Here is a 17,296-nt window from a genome sequence, read left to right as displayed (position 1 = left end):
AAAGACCTTGGTGTTTATGAGTTTTCTGTAGTTGCCTACAGGATTCTAGAATTACGTTTCTGAATCAGTAAAAGAACAATAATTACCACAAAGTTCTAGGGCTTCCTACTCAATGTTAGCATGAATGAAAAACGTGTCATATCTGAAATAACCCCCTTCAGGGAATGGCAATGAGAAAAATTTAACAGAAAAGTGCTTCGGACGCATGAAATGTAAAATGTTGTTTTTGTTTTTTATCGAAGGTTAGACATACATATGAATATTTCTTCTGAAATCAGTGAAAAGGTAATTCATGTTTGTAATCAGTGAATGGAACGATTAAAACGTTTAAACCCGCTGAATTTTTTTGCACCTGTCCTAAGTCAGGAACCTGATGTTCATTGGTTGTCGTTTGTTGATGTGGTTCATAAGTGTTTCTCTTTTCTCGTTTTTTATATAGATTAGACCGTTGGTTTTCCTGTTTGAATGGTTTTACACTAGTCATTTTTGGGGCCCTTTATAGCTTGCTGTTCGGTGTGAGCAAAGGCTCCGTGTTGAAGACCGTACTTTGACCTATAATGGTTTACTTTTACAAATTGTGACTTGGATGGAGAGTTGTCTCATTGGCACTCATACCACATCTTCTTATATCTATTTAAAAATGCAAATAGATGAATGCCTTCGTTCTTGGTTGACCTTACATACAAAGGAAAGAGCTAATGTTTATTGTTTATTTATACTGAACGTTTTATTACGTAGGTGTATTATCCGTATATGGCAATATTTTCTCAACTTCAAATTAATTTTTCTTTTAATGGACCAGTTAATACGATAGATGCCACATGATCAAGATATACAAATTCTTACGATTGATTGATTGATTGATTGATTTTTCGTGTTAACACCACTTTTAGCACTAATAGCGACCAGTTTTAAATGACGGAGGAAGCCACAGTGCCCGGAATGAACCACTCATCTTCCTCAGGAAAACTGGCAATCCTAGTCAATTAAGATTGGAGTCGAAAGCACCGACCAAGTGCGGGGTTCTAACTCACAACCTCAGTGTTAACAGGCTATTGATACAGTAGATAAACAACTTAGACCACTCGGCCACCGAGTCCCCAAAATTCTTACGAACAAATATTTGTTATTATGTAATGAAGTTTCCTGATAAATATATAGATATATATTTATTTTTGAGCTTTTGTACGTGACTTGTGTTTTTCCCCAGTCTTGTATTGGAATAAAGACTTTTTATTTGTTTTCTCTTTTCATAACTACGCTCCAACAGACGTTGCTCAGTTTTTAGCTCACCGGGGCCCGAAGGGCCCATGTGAGCTTATGCCATCACTTGGCGTCCGTCGTCTGTCGTCGTCTGTCGTCGTAAACTATTTCAAAAATCTTCTCCTCTGAAACTACTGGGCCAAATACCTTCAAACTTTAACTAAATGTTCCTTAGGGTATCTTGTTTATAAATTGTATCGGAAGTTTGTATCCATCGACAAACATGGCCGCCATGGCTAAAAAAAGAACATAAGGGGCAAATGCAGTTTTTGGCTTATATCTCAAAAACTAAATCTTTTAGAGCAAATGTGACAGGGATAAAATTGTTTAATTTGTCAAGATCTATGGGCCCTGAAATTTTCAGACGAATCGAACATCCCATTGTTGGGTTGCTGCCACCGAATTGGTAGTTTTAACAAAATTTTGCAGTTTTTTGTTATTATTTTGAATATTATTATAGATATATATAAACTGTAAGCAGCAATAATGTTCAGCAAAGTAAGATCTACAAAAAAGTTAATATGACCATAATTGTCAATTGACCCCTTAAGGAGTTAATTATTACCCTTTAAAGACAATTTTACGCAATTTGTTCATCAAGTTTGCTAACATTTAAAAAATCTTCTCCTCTGAAACTACTGGGCCAAATACCTTCAAACTTTAATTAAATGTTCCTTAGGGTATCTTGTTTATAAATTGTATCGGAAGTTTGTATCTATCGACAAACATGGCCGCCATGGCTAAAAAAAGAACATAAGGGTCAAATGCAGTTTTTGGCTTATATCTCAAAAACTAAATCTTTTAGAGCAAATGTGACGGGGTAAAATTGTTTAATTGGTCAAGATCTATGGGCCCTGAAATTTTCAGACGAATCGAACAACCCATTGTTGGGTTGCTGCCACCGAATTGGTAGTTTTAACAAAATTTTGCAGTTTTTTGTTATTATTTTGAATATTATTATAGATACATGTATATATAAACTGTAAGCAGCAATAATGTTCAGCAAAGTAAGATCTACAAAAAAGTTAAATGACCATAATTGTCAATTGACCCCTTAAGGAGTTATTACCCTTTAAAGACAATTTTACACAATTTGTTAGACATCAAGTTTGCTAACATTTAAAAATCTTCTCCTCTGAAACTACTGGGCCAATTACTCCAAACTTTAACTAAATGTTCCTTAGGGTATCTTGTTTATAAATTGTATCGGAAGTTTGTATCCATCGACAAACATGGCTGCTATGGCTAACAATAGAACATAAGGGGCAAATGCAGTTTTTGGCTTATATCTCAAAAACTAAATCTTTTAGATCAAATGTGACATGGGGTAAAATTGTTTAATTGGTCAAGATCTATCGGCTCTGAAATTATCAGACGAATCGAACAACCCATTGTTGGGTTGCTGCCACCAAATTTGTAGTTTTGACAAAGCAAGCAGCAATAATGTTCAGCAAAATAAGATCTACAAAAAAGTTAATATGACCAAAATTGTCAATTGACCCCTTAAGGAGTTATTGCCCTTTAAAGACAATTTTACACAATTTGTTCTTCAAGTTTGCTAACATTTAAAAATCTTCTCCTCTGAAATACAGGTGAGCGATTCAGGCTCTTGAGAGCCTCTTGTTTAACGTGCAGACAGTGTTATATTCTCTCATCACTTACCATGGGGATACAGTAAGCGGTAATGAGTCTGTATTTATATATACCATGTAGAGTAAAAATGATGCAGTCTCCTCCCTTAGTTTACAATAAATCTCATTGTGTTTAGATTAGGGGAAAGATTAAATCGAAAACAACACAAGTATACAAACACGTTTACTATTCGTGATATATCAACTTCAGACAAGCTCTGACGTCTCATGACAAGCTTTAACAGTTCCAAAGCTTATGCAGACGAAACATCATGTTTGTAATCAATCTTTATTTCTAAAAAAAAAACGATAAACAGAAGCATTGACAATATCTTTGACGAGACGGGCACATAAAATGTTCCGGGTGTCATTTGTTAAATAGGTACTAAACTTCAGTTTCCTGTCATACCTAACAGTGGAAGAACAAAGTGTCAATAATAAAACACGCGAATATAAAGAAAAATGTACTAATTGAATAATATCAGTAAAATTACAGACGGCAAAACACGTCTATGTGAACAACAATAATAGATAATACTGTATACAATAATGCTCGCAGTTATTTACACTCCGATACGACTAAATAGCGGAAGAAACACGAGCTTGTAGAATGCCTGTAGGAATTTCGTAAGAAGAGCCGGAATAATGAAATAATTTGTTCGTAAAATTTCTTCTATAGTGTAGAGGAATCATGTTTTTTTGACAATTCACTACGTTTTTGGGTAATTTAGTTAAATATAGATAAATATTAACTACATTATATGAAATAATACAATAGTGATGTTCAGTAACGTTTATACAAAATTTAATTTGCAGCAAAAGCACAGTCAACCAATTTGAAATATATAATAAATAATAAACTCATCATATAGACATATCATAATATTAGTCATTGAGAAAGATGCAATAAAACAATTAAATTACCAAGGGGAACAAACAATTACATTTGAGCTGCGTCGGATAGAAATCGACCTTGTGCAAATGAATATCAATACATTTGTTAACTTATTTCGGGTTGAAAAAATTTCTTTGCATATTCTGTTACTGTTTCAAAATTGAGTTGGTATAAGAACCCTACAAAACAGTCCCGAATTCATCTTTTATTTCGTATTTGTATGTTCCGAAATCAGTCAAAGTCTTATACATGTACATGCAAACTTGCATTTGCATAAGTTCGATTTCTATCCGAGGCCACCCGATCCTGCAATATTAGCCACTATTAGTGGGAATCTATTAGTAAAATTAGTCTGCTAGTAACACTAACAACAGTATACTTTTATACTGTACAGTATAGATGTTACCTGCTGGTAGTTATAACAAAATATGTTCAATTCGGGGACATCAAAAATCATGACAAGGGTTGTTTTGATTCAAAGAAAATTGCGTGTTGAATGGCACCAACATGATTTTCATAAGGAAAAATTTCCAAATCAGTCACACAATACACGAGAAGAGGTAAAAGAAGGGCTTTGCTGTCTGATCCTTTTCGGGTAAAAAATGATAAGCCGTGACTTAGAAATATCGGCGTCACAACTCAGGAAGTAACGTCAACTAGTCAGGCACAGACAGCATTGAAAGAAGAAACAAAACAGAAATATCCACATGACATTCAGATTGGTCATAGTAATCAGCTGGTAATGATATTGAGGGTAATGAAATCATTTTTAGAAATCGGTTAAACGAGTCGACACAAGTTTTCCAGATGTACTCGGTTTTACATACAGTGCTGTTTGCAACGCCGTATCCTTCAATTTCATTAAAGACATTAACTTGAACGGTGTATAAAATGCTTGCAAAAGTGAGAAAACAACATAAACGCCAACGTGTAAAAAGATTTTATTTAAAAAATTGATTGATTAAACGAGATTACTCCGGAAGAATTCCGATTTTGATTCCGTTTTATATTTTATTTTAGCTCTCTACGTGTGAGGTAGAAAAGGTAAACAAAAACAAAGTTTCTTTTTTTCTCTCTTTTGAAATACGCTATATAAAAAAAAACAGGCAGCTAATATTAGTACCTATTGCAAGATTGTCATATTTACATAAAAGTGCAATCAAATTCTAGAATTAACAAATAAAATTTGTTCGGTGTAGAAAAAAAAAAACCTTTACCGGGATTGCGGCTTGCCAAACTGAAAACACCATCAAATGGCATCATACTGAAGGTGTGCCTATATTGAAGTAGAAGTAGATAATAACTTTATATAAACCCTTAAGTGATTAATTGATGTCTACTCTTAAACAGTGATATCTTTAGATAGATATTTTAGATTTTAAAGTGTTGATGCAGTCTAAATTGACATTAAGCCCAATTTTATCGTCAAGAATGTAAATAATGTACAGTGATATTGGTGGAAGATATTTTTATTCATGTTGTTAAATACACTACTCGGAAGAGGTGTGCCTACATTGGCAGAAGCTATATAACAAGATACAGATTGGCAGAAAATATAAAGATACATATACATGGACCTGCTAACGCACAAATTCTTCATTAGAGAAGACATTTAAGAACTAACATGACGGTACCCAAATTGCACCTATTTTGACAGTTTTTTCACCTACGTTTTTTTATGATGCAGACAAAAGTTTCAAATCTGTGTTTATTTTGTAGATGTATACTTGTTTACTATATAGTTACACATATTTAATTTTGAATCCATATTGAATCATTGAAAAATGAGTATGAACCGACCTCCAAACGATCCAGGATTCCATTACGAGGAGTACCCAAATTGCATCGGCCAGCCGGCCATTCTTAAACTCACATCCTTAAGAATTGAATAACAGCTAGATGTTTTGTTCCATTTCTTCAAATATTTAGAACAATTTGACATTAGTCCATGCTTACTATCCATTTAATAAGAAATGATGACTTTTTGAGAACTTCGCATGACGACGATTCCGTAGATTTACTTTTTCCAGTGAAAGCTTCATCTGTTGATATTTACTGTGAACGTTTTGTGTATATTTAAATATATTCAGCTATGTTAAAAGACATGTGTAATGTCAAATCATAAAAATACTAAGTGTTTATTCTTAAAGAAAACTTGTAAGATTTCCACAGCTGATTTTGTTGAATATGTGCAATTTGTGTACTCAGTGCAATTTGGGTACTGTTACGTTATATCTGTTCTCTACAGAGCTAAGTATTTAGTGACAATCTATTTTCGTATTGGATAATGTATCTGGTCTAAAAAAAATAGTTTGCCACAAGTATTTAGTGACAATTATCTATTCCTGTATGAGATGATGTATCTGGTGTGATTTTTTTATTATTTTACCACTGAATGAATCACCAATCAAACTATATAAATAGATTGAAGTTAAAAAAAATATCTGGAAAATTAACTGAATCCTTAGACAGAATGAATAATATAATTGTAACTTTTTTGTTATGCCCAACTGCTAGTTGAAGGGGCATTAACTTTTACTGTTGTCATGATGTCCATCCATACATATGTCTGTCTGTACAGAAATTGGTTTCCATTTTCTTACTTTATTTGCACTCAATTATTTTTTTCACAGAACACAGATCAATTTATTCGAATTTGAGTGGCATCACTTTGACCGTTCGTGAGTTATGCCCCTTTATTAACGCAAAAATTGCTGAATCTTTCTTTTCTTGTCTCTAACTTTAGTTTGTCCCAACAAATGTTATAAAACTTATACACTACTTAATACCACAAAACACAGATCAAGTTTGAATTTGACACCCGTCACTGTAACCGTTCTTGAGTTACATGTATTTATGCTCCTTTATTATTAAATGGAAAAAATTGCCAAATCTGTGGTGGATCCGACAAACTGTTGTATACCGATTTTATTTATTTAGATATGATTTACAAACTTCAGAAAAGGTTGAGAAGCATTTTAATTCTAGGGAATTCCAACCTGAAGCAAGTTGTACCAATGGAATTGATGGAAGCCCCCATTAGAACACTGTGCATAACTGGGGTTGCAACTTCACCATCTCATACAGCATCTAGTTCATCAAAGATGACCTATGCTGAAGTGGTGAGACTTCCTGTGCATGCAACAGGTCAGACCAAACTAAAACCACGTTTGATATTAAGGTATGAAAATAATGTCTAATATTATAAGAATGAATGGAAAATATGCCGGAGGAATGTCTGTCACTTTTTGTTTTTATACACCCTACAAACAAAGTTTTGGGAGATACATAAACAAAAATATTATATTTCTCCTATTTCTTAAGAATTATATATATATAAACAGTCACATATTTAAACGGTCGTGTCGTCTGATTTTTTAAACAGAATTTTCAGATTTACTTTACATTTAATGAACAGCATACATGTAGATGTACTCGAACTTAAGTTATACACTGCATGAGAAAGGGTCCCGGTATTTTGATTGCAGGATTTGAAAAAGTTATGCGATACTTATTTATAATAGTCTATATGTTGGAAAGTCATGCACGCTTAAAATTCTTTTATGAGAGTGACACATTGTTCATTTTCTAAAATAAAACAGGATACACTGTAGATACAAGACAAAATGTATACTGTACTGAACAAATCAAGCGTAAGAAAATAAATCATGTAGACAAATGAAATATACTTGGAAATTGCCCGAATAATATTGCCTCTACAGCTGCCCCAAAGAGCCCATTCTTAACGAAATTTGCAGAAAGGGTCTTTTACATATATGTACTATAGTTTAGTTACTATCTCCCTTTACGTTTAATATGACGGTGCTGGCTGTGAAATTTAATAATAATTAAACTACAAGCCATCTGCTGTACTGTGGATTCACTTATTTTCGTGGGTACCAATTTTCGTGGATTGCGGAAAAACTTGCATTTTCGTGGATATTTGATTTCGTGGTTTTGCAAAAGTCTTCATAAACCCTTATTGAAAATATGTTATTCGTTGAACATTTAATTTCGTGGTTTACCTGTACCCACGAAATCCACGGAAATTGGTATCCAACGAATAATAATGAATCCACAGTATTTCAAAAGGCTATCTGTTTCTTCAGAAAATAACCATACTTTGTGCAGAGATTACATTTTTGTAACATAAAGAATCAACAATACTGTTATACAATTCTATAAGGAATCATCATTCAAAAATGTTAAAGAGGTACACCAAAAAATTAAGAAAGTTTTCCCCATTTTCAAGCAACTCGACTTTTAACTTAATTGCAATAAAGATTTATAATAAATATAAAAATAGCAGTGCTGGATGGGGGATTTCCTTGTGTGAGTTGACTCAAAGTGCTAGTTTATTCAGGTTACACACATTTTATATTTGTAAATGCAGTTTTTATGTGAAGTGTACATATCACAAAAATAAAAGCTAATATTTTAAAAAATATCATATTTTTTGTTATTGGTTAATAAAGTTATTTTATTTTTAATTTTGATAACAGTGTATGGAAATGAAGAAATCAATTGGAGTCCCTACATTCAAAAGGAGGAGTGTGTCTTCAGTTGAGATTGGTAGAAAAAAAGAAAAAACAGTTAGCATATTATTTTGAATAGTATGACTACAAATGGCCATTTATAATAGTATATATATATATATATATATAGTCATTAATAATATTATACCATAAATGATGGCCGGAGAACATAGCAGAACATCAGATAGTATTTTGTACATTTAATGTTTTTTTTTATTTGGCTGATAAATCCAACATTGACATGAATGAAATCAAAATTTTCTTTTCGATTTATACCAGGTACATGCATGATAAATGTTATATACATTTTCCAAAATAAAGTGTTTATAAAATCTATGATGGAAAATAAATGCTGTATTTTTTATTCATAAATATCAAATGTTAAATAATTAATCCCCAAAAAATAAAACTTAAAATTCTTAATTCTTAATGTAGTCTCACAGATGAAGAAGTGGCACTTATGAAACAGGGTTGGTCATTGTTGCATTACTCTTTATTTGTTTATCTTTTGTTTTGCTCCACTATGCATTATTTTATTTGTTAACAATTTTACAAAGGGCTTCTGCAGAAAAAAAATACAAAGGTGTTTGAGTTGGAACTACATATTTATTTTAAGATACCTACATAAGAATGATAATTATTTTGCCATTAAACCTTAAAATGTGTATTTCTGAACCCGTTTGTACTTTTTCCTGGTAAATCTCTTACAAGAATGCATGGTGTTATTGTTTTGAACATCTAGAAACATGGCCCTATTACACATGATACATCTTCTTTCAAGAGGAATTAAATGATATTTAGATAAGATAGATATGCAAGTTACATGTAAAAAGTAAAGTAACAAAAATACTGAACTCCGAGGAAAAATCAAAATGTAAAGTCTGTTATCAAATGGCAAAATCAAAAGCTCAAATACATGAAGTGAATCAGAAAACAACTGTCATATTCCTGACTTGGTACAGGCATTTTTTATGAAGGAAATCATGGATTTAACCTGGTTTTATAGCTTTTTTTAGTAAAACCGTATTTAAAGAATAATAAGATCGTTAGAAACAAGGCAATTGACCTAATCATCATGCACAAAAGTAACTGCACGGTATTATGCTTTGGTCACTATAATGCATGGAGAGATTATGAATTGTGTCTATTTGATACAGCACTGATACAAAAAAAAACTAAAAAGAGATAATGAATGGCCATTGATATAATTTTGAAGTGGACTCACTTACACATGAGCTGAAAAAATTAAAACCTACCAACAATATTACTTTATGATTGTACAACTACTGAAATCCCTTTTCTTTTAGTTTAAGACTGTTTAATTTTTAGTTACTTTCATTTCATATTTAATATAGTGCATTTTTAATAGATACAGGGTAAAGACTAGTGATCTAGTATTTGGGGTCACAGAGGATGTGGCTGTAGTCCTACCAAACAAAGCTTTACTGGAACATAGTTTTTATCAGGTATTGTTGTATATATGTAAGACTCAGATCGACGTCCAGTCTCTAATTGATGTCCGTTCCTCAAATCGACGTCCAAATCTGACGTCACAATAAAATAACATTCCAAATCGACGACCAATTTTATGTCCCTCTAATCGACGTCTTTTTTGTTGTTCTCAAATCCACGTCAATTTTTTGGCTTCTCTAATTGACGTCCGTTTTATGGACATGTCGCAGTGAAATCTCATCTTTATCAAAGGTGGGTTGAACCTATAACTCAAAACGGTTGTTGAAAAATATAACCAAATTATAATACTTTTCAACAATTTGCCGTACGTTTTTATTCTTTCTATTGTTTGAGTCTGTATAGATGTACTGCCCTCTAGATATCTTTTGATTATCTTTGTCTTTGGGTTGTTGTCTCATTGTCGTACAATGTATACCCACATGTATTTGTTTATATGAACAATAAAAGAAAACGACAACGTAGGTCAAGAATATGAAGGTCTTTCACCAAAATATTATTATGCATGTACATGTAAAGTAATAATGATGTCTGTGATCGTCTTATTGTCATTTTCTGATGTTACATTTGTCCTTTTATTAGCTCACCTAGCCCGAAGGACCAAGTGAGCTTTTCTCATCACTTGGCGTCTGTCGTCGTCGTTAACTTTTTTCATTTTGAACTTCTTCTAGAGAACCACAGAATGGAATGAAACCAAACATGGCATGAATGTTTCTTATGAGGTGCTGACCAAGTGTTGTTACTTTGAAGCCGATCCATCATCCAAGATGGCCGCAGCGGGGGACTTAGTTTAACATAGGACCCTATGGGAAATACATACAAATGTCTTCTTTTAGAGAACCACTGAATGGAATGAAACCAAACATGGCATGAATGTTCCTTATGATGTGCTGACCAAGTGTTGCTACTTTGAAGCCGATCCATAATCCAAGATGGCCACCTGCTGGGGACTTAGTTTAACATAGGACCCTATGGGAAATATTTACAAATGTCTTCTTTTAGAGAACCACTGAATGGAATGAAACCAAACATGGCTTGAATGTTCCTTATGAGGTGCTGACCAAGTGTTGATCCATCATCCAAGATGGCCGCCAGCGGGGGACTTAGTTTAACATTGGACCCTATGGGAAATACATACAAATGTCTTCTTTTAAAGAACCACTTCTTTTAGAGAACCACTGAATGGAATGAAACCAAACATGGCATGAATGTTCCTTATGAAGTGCTGACCAAGTGTTGTTACTTTGAAGCCGATCCATGATCCAAGATGGCCACCAGCTGGGAACAGTGTTTAACAAAGGACCCTATGGACAATACATACAAATGTCTTCTTTTAGAGAACCACTGAATGGATTGAAACCAAACATGGCATGAATGTTCCTTATGAGGTGCCGACTAAGTGTTGTTACTTTGAAGTTGATCCTTCATCCACGATGGCCGCCAGCGGGGGGACTTCCTTTGACATAAGACCCTATTGGAAATACATACAAAATTGCTTCTTCTAGAGGTGCACTGAATGGAATGAAACCAAACATGGCATAAATGTTTCTTATGAGGTGCTGATGAAGTGTTGCTACTTTGTTGCTGATTTACTGTTCAAGATGGCCACCAGGATTTTTTATTAAATTACAGGGCTAATATTAAACCAAATTTGGCCTCACTCATTATTAGGGTATCTGTTATGATTTTAATCTATTTTAACATGATTTCCAAAAACAAAGTAGAATCAGGTGAGCGAAACAGGCTCTTGAGAGCTTCTAGTTTTGATACCAATAAAAGAAAACAGTAATTGTTTCGGTAAGCTACTAGTTTTTGATGAAGGTAAATCAAGAAAAGTGCTTCGTACGCATTAAATTTATAACGTGTTGTTTTCATTTATTTTCACAAAAAGACAAAAAGATACAGATAATATAAACAAAGATCAATTTGAAAATAAATAATTCAATGAAATTTATAGACATTGCGATGAGAGGAGACTCTCATCGATCAGACGTCGTTTTTGTGATTCATAACGTCACATTGGACGTCAATTAGAGGGTTAAAATATTGGACACTGATTTTAGAACGTGACGTCAAATTTGGACGTCGATTAGAGACCGGACGTCAATCTGAGTCTAACATATATTTAATGACTTGTGCTGATATATATAAATATATATATTGAACTGCATAAATATATCAGATCTCTGCATTTCCATCCATTAATAGTGTTACTTCAAAACCAAAAGACAAAATCATATAAAGAATATATTTGGACTACATTACAATGTATCTTGAATGCATTTATTTAACTATAATGTAATATTAACTTCAGGTTTGATAATATTAAAATGTTCTTCAGCATCAATTATCATAGTTTGCTCATAAACTATTGTCTTAATGCTGAAAAATCTGATTTATAGTAATAGATTGTTTTAACTTAATATAGACTCACATAAAAAAGCAACTGCTTGAACCCATATCAATGCAGCCTACGAAGAAAATGTGTGTGATGAAGAAAGAAGAAAAGGTACACATTTTATTTATTTTAAACATTTCTGCCCAATTCATAATGCAAAGCATTACATATTAAAGTATGTTATTTTTTTAGTTCAGAGTTCTTGTTTAATGCTATTCTTGGTATATATTTCCACTTTCACCGAATTAAGCCATCGTAGTATGAAACTTTTTTGTATTCAGAGATGTGTGTTAATATTTCCACTTTCACTGAAGCCATCGTAGTAGGAAACTTTTTTGTGTTCAGAGATATGGGATATATGCAATAGTTGATCATTTAATTAAATTCATGGTGATTATTGTTGCAGAGCACCTTTAATTGTCCTGTTTGTCCAGTGATGTGCTTAAAAGAAGACTTTTTGATAGATCATGTTATTTTGGCCATACTAAAAAAATAAAAAAAGGTTTGATTGATAATGTCATATATTACATGAAACTACAGCCTTCATTCAAACACTCGGCATCTTCCCAAAACAAAAATGAAACATTTGATAGATTAGCGATTCAAAGAACTCAAGGACTCAAGGACGTTGAACCGAAAAACAACTCATAACCAATAACTATCACGTAAGAAAATGCTTGTAAATATTTAAAAAGTGTGTACATGACATTTGAAAAAAAGAAAGCGTGTATTACACAATTGAATAGGTAACTATGGATACATGTACTTTTTATCATATAACCAATTGGAATGTTACACCATCATTTCCCAGTCAATCATATTCATGCAATTTTTTATTCACTCCTTGTAGTGTAATTCAAGAAATATCTCTTAATGTGAGAAATAGACAACATGCTATAAACATGAGAAAATAGATTTAATTTTCTAAGGCTTGACACATTTATAAAATGATCAACATAGAATAAAGAATGGAAACGGGTAATGTGTCAAAGAGACAACAACTCAACCAAAGAGTAGAAAACAGCCCAAGGCCACCAATGGGTCTTTAATGTGCACTATTATATGATTGTTATAAGCAAAAAATAAATAAGAATTTATGTTCTTATGCCTTCATTTATTTTGTAGGCAGAATTCAGACAGACAGAGATTCGTCATTTCAGGTTAGTTATATACATTCAGAATACATCACACCATTTGACAATATGGTAAATTACTTAAAGGATGTTTTCTACTCAGTTTCAAAATATCAAGCTTTTCAGAACAGTGGTAAATATTGATAGGAGATTAATAAACTCACTCACTCACTCACTCACAACTAAAAGAGCTAAAATACTTAAAGGACTGTGTTGTTTATGCTTGTTTTTGAGATATAAGCTATTGAAAATTTTCAGGGAAAAATTCTCTCTTGAATTATGATATCTTTATCATTGACAAATCTTACTTCACAAACACTATTACAAAATGCTAGGATGCTAAAATTACAAGAATTTGATAAGATTTTTACAAATGGCTTCTCTCCGGCATAATAAAGATTTATGAAAAGAAAAATGAGTGAAGTGGCAAAAATAAATTTTGGTTTTCAAATGGACAGAACTAGAGGAATTCCAAAATCTGACAATAATTTAAAAACCTGACTAGCAAACATCTTTAATTAATATGGATTTAATTCTGCTGTATGGTGTTATTTATATTTGAACTTGAGGAAGATTTATATACACTAGAAAACAGGTGTTCAAATTGGTGTTGGTCCGAGGTCCATGACCTTCCATTTACTGGTTTGGACCTTCCCACCGGTAGTTAGTTACACCCGATGTACTTTAATATATTTGCAGTTTAAAAAAATTACAAAAACATATTGAGCAAAAATATGAAAATTTAGTATTAAAATGATCTTAATATATGCAACTATACTGAAAGGGAACTTATGTGGTTACTTACATTCTTTACCCTCGTGACGGGTTGACCTTTAAGTATAATTGGTCAAAGGTCAGGCTGGACCTTCCTTTGCCTAAAGTGAATTTGAACCCGTGGAATAAAAGGACATACAGGTATCAACAAGCATTTAATTCTTTTTTTATGCCCGCCGTAGTGGAGGGGTCATTAAGTTTTACCCTTGTCCGTTGGTACGTCCCAAAGTTAATTGGCTTCTGTTCTCTAACTTTAGTTTGCCTCAACCAAATGGTTCACTTTTACCGTTCTTCAGTTATGTCCCTTTATAACTTTATATGATGTGCAAGCGGGGGCATCATCTGTGTCCATCTGTGTCCCATGGACACATTCCCCATTTATTTTTAAATACATCATATATGTAGTGTGAGTGGTCAATTTCAATATAATTTGCTTTTTCTTTTTATTAGATACCAAATAAAGAAAATGCTGTTGAGGAACAGGGGAGTTTCTGTGATGAGAATGATACACAAAGAGCATTTGGTAGTGTATAATAGATGATATTTGTTTTTAATTGGATACAGTAAATAACAATATTTTTGTATACATTATTGTCACCATTTTCAATCTGACAACAGACTTGAATTTTAAATTAAGTTTAAAGAGGCATTACATGTATTTACATTTGCACAAACAAATATGTTGATAGGTTTGATTTCTTTCAAGAAAAATGCTATTTCTGCATATACTGCCTCTTTAAAAGTCTTACTTTTGAATATAGTTTATGTATAAATATATAAAAAAATCTTAAACATGGTGATTTGTGTTTGTAAAAAGTTCTTTTTATATTATATAAATTATTGCAGTTAATCATTCACTATTAATGTACTTTTAACATGTTTAAGCAATCTTTAGTTGTTGAAATTGTATTTTTTTCAAGATTTTTACCGTTTTTCATTTATCTGACTAAGTCAATCAAGTTAAAGAGTGTGTATATAATGCAACTGAAAACTCTTTATCTCTGTTCTGTATCTAATAATATAAATATATATCTATGTGTATATTGTTTCAGAGTGTAATGAAGTTGAGAGTAGTATTTTAACCAAAAGAACATCTGCCTTAACAACAGTGAAGGTTTTAGCGAGCAGGTGTTAATTGGTGATGTTGAAAGAAATCCAGGACCTACAATGGTATCAATCACCCCAAAAAAATGCTATGTTTGAGACTGAAATTTATTTAGGATTATTTGATCTGAAAAAAATACTTTTAATTTGAGACATATAAACTTAACTCATTGGCACTCATACCACAACTTCTTATATCTATTAACAACTTCATTAAAACCCATTTAATAATTCAGGCGTATTGGATAATGTTTAAATTCATCTTTACCATAATTTTCATGGAAATTTTATGTTTTATTGACCAATGGAAAATCTGGTTAGTACTCTGGTGAAGTAAGGCAGACTGGACATGCTGCTACAAACAGTTTCCATGGGATTAATTAAACATTTGATCAATTCAGAAATTGAATTATTTAAAGACCTGAACAAAAAATCAACTTTTACTGTCTTCTCAAATTATTTTTTTTTTTAGTTTTTTTTCCCTTTAATTTCAAAATAAGAAGAGACCTTACTGGTACAGTTTTAATTTTCCAGATCCAAAATAAAAAAAAATAAATAATTCTGATATAATTGTTACACTGTACTGTATGCTAATTCTATTGAAGATTATTGTTTAAAACCTCCTGCCATGATATAATCTTGTACTTTATCCATCTTATTATACACCCCACAAAGTTTTTGAGGTGATTAAATAATAGGTATCACCCTGTCTGTCTATCCGCCCATAAAAACAAAACAAATTGTCCTATCAAATCAATGTAATTATCTGCCCTTGATTTTAATAGTTTTTTTTTCTAAAAAATTTAGATACGCTTAATCACACTTAATTTTTTGATAGTTTGATCTACCTTTCAAGCTAAAGATGTTCCAGTCGTATAATGAATTATACTTGATAAAATATTTTTAAACCAAAAAAGGTATTTTTTGCAACATGTCCAAACTGGAAGATCAGAAACAAAGACACCATTCCAAATTGAGTTTAATATATCAAAAGAAAAGCCAGGTCATCTTGTGGAAATGTGATCAAAACAGTTTAAACTTATTTTTTTTCATTTAGAATGAATGTTTATTTCTATAATTGAACCAGATTTTGTGAATTTTACATGAAAGCCATTTCATTTTAGGTTTATCAAGACTAATCTTAGTGCTTGCCATACAAGTGTCAAAGAGTGAAGGGCAAGAACAATTTTAAAGAACAGAGAAGACTTGTTTTATTGCACTTAGTTTTGAGTTTTTGTTTTATATTTTACCACTATGATAGAGTAATGTAACATTCAGGAAATGTATTGTTCTGATATATCTGTTTTATAATTTCTCCTTTTCATATGCCCGTTTACGGGACGTATTATGGTATACCATTGACCGTCTGTCCGTCCGTCCGTCCGTAGTCAACATGTCGGACAGTAACTCAAAAATGCTTTAACCAATATGCATGAAACTTTGGTGAATTGTTTATATCTATTCACGTGAGCTCCCTTTCATTTTTTATAAATTTTGGATTTACCGTTTCCGAGTTTTGTGGGTTTTATTCATTAAAAAAGGGGGAATTTTCCAGTTTTTGGACAATAACTCAAAAACAATTTCACCAATTTGCAAGAAACTTTGGTGAATTGTTTATTTCTATCGACATGAGCTCCCTTTTGATTTTTATAAATTTTAGACTAGACGTTTCTGATTTATGGGGTTTTATTCATTACAAAAAGGGGGATTTTCCAGTTTTCTGACAATAACTCAAAAATGCTTTCAGCATTTTTTATGAATCTTTGGTAAATTGTTTATATCTATTGTTGTAAGCTCCCTTTTGATTATTATAAATTTAAGATTTTACGTTTCCAAGTTATAAGATTTTATTCATAAAAAAGGGGTGATTTTCAAGTTTTTGGACAATATCCTTAAACTGCTTATAGCAGTTTTCATTAAACTTTGATGACTGATTTATATCTATTAAGATAACCTCCCTTTAGGTTTTTATAAATTTCTGATATAACATTGAGAAGTTATTGTTTGTTTATAGTCTGACAAAAGATTTACTAAGTATTGCTCAACAGCACAGTGTATTGCACAACAGCAAGAAATCTTTAATTGAATATAAA

The 17,296-nt window shown here is 32.1% G+C and overlaps 1 long non-coding RNA gene across 2 annotated transcripts; it reads left to right on the top strand.

Annotated features, from left to right (window-relative positions):
• Window positions 1-9,699: 9,699 nt before the first annotated feature.
• LOC127701407 (uncharacterized) lies at window positions 9,700-16,500 on the top strand. Of its 2 annotated transcripts, XR_007982021.1 has the most exons (7): window positions 9,700-9,790; window positions 12,223-12,303; window positions 12,599-12,694; window positions 13,318-13,352; window positions 14,550-14,622; window positions 15,152-15,269; window positions 16,328-16,500. It is a non-coding gene; the product is annotated as an uncharacterized LOC127701407 (long non-coding RNA). The 2 variants fall into 2 exon arrangements; XR_007982020.1 differs by lacking the exon at window positions 12,599-12,694.
• Window positions 16,501-17,296: the final 796 nt, after the last annotated feature.

This window comes from Mytilus californianus, unplaced genomic scaffold, assembly GCF_021869535.1.
Source record: "Mytilus californianus isolate M0D057914Y unplaced genomic scaffold, xbMytCali1.0.p SCAF_5, whole genome shotgun sequence".
NCBI lineage: Eukaryota > Metazoa > Mollusca > Bivalvia > Mytilida > Mytilidae > Mytilus > Mytilus californianus.
Note: the sequence above shows the minus strand (reverse complement) of the source record. Positions and strands in the feature narration are given on the sequence as shown.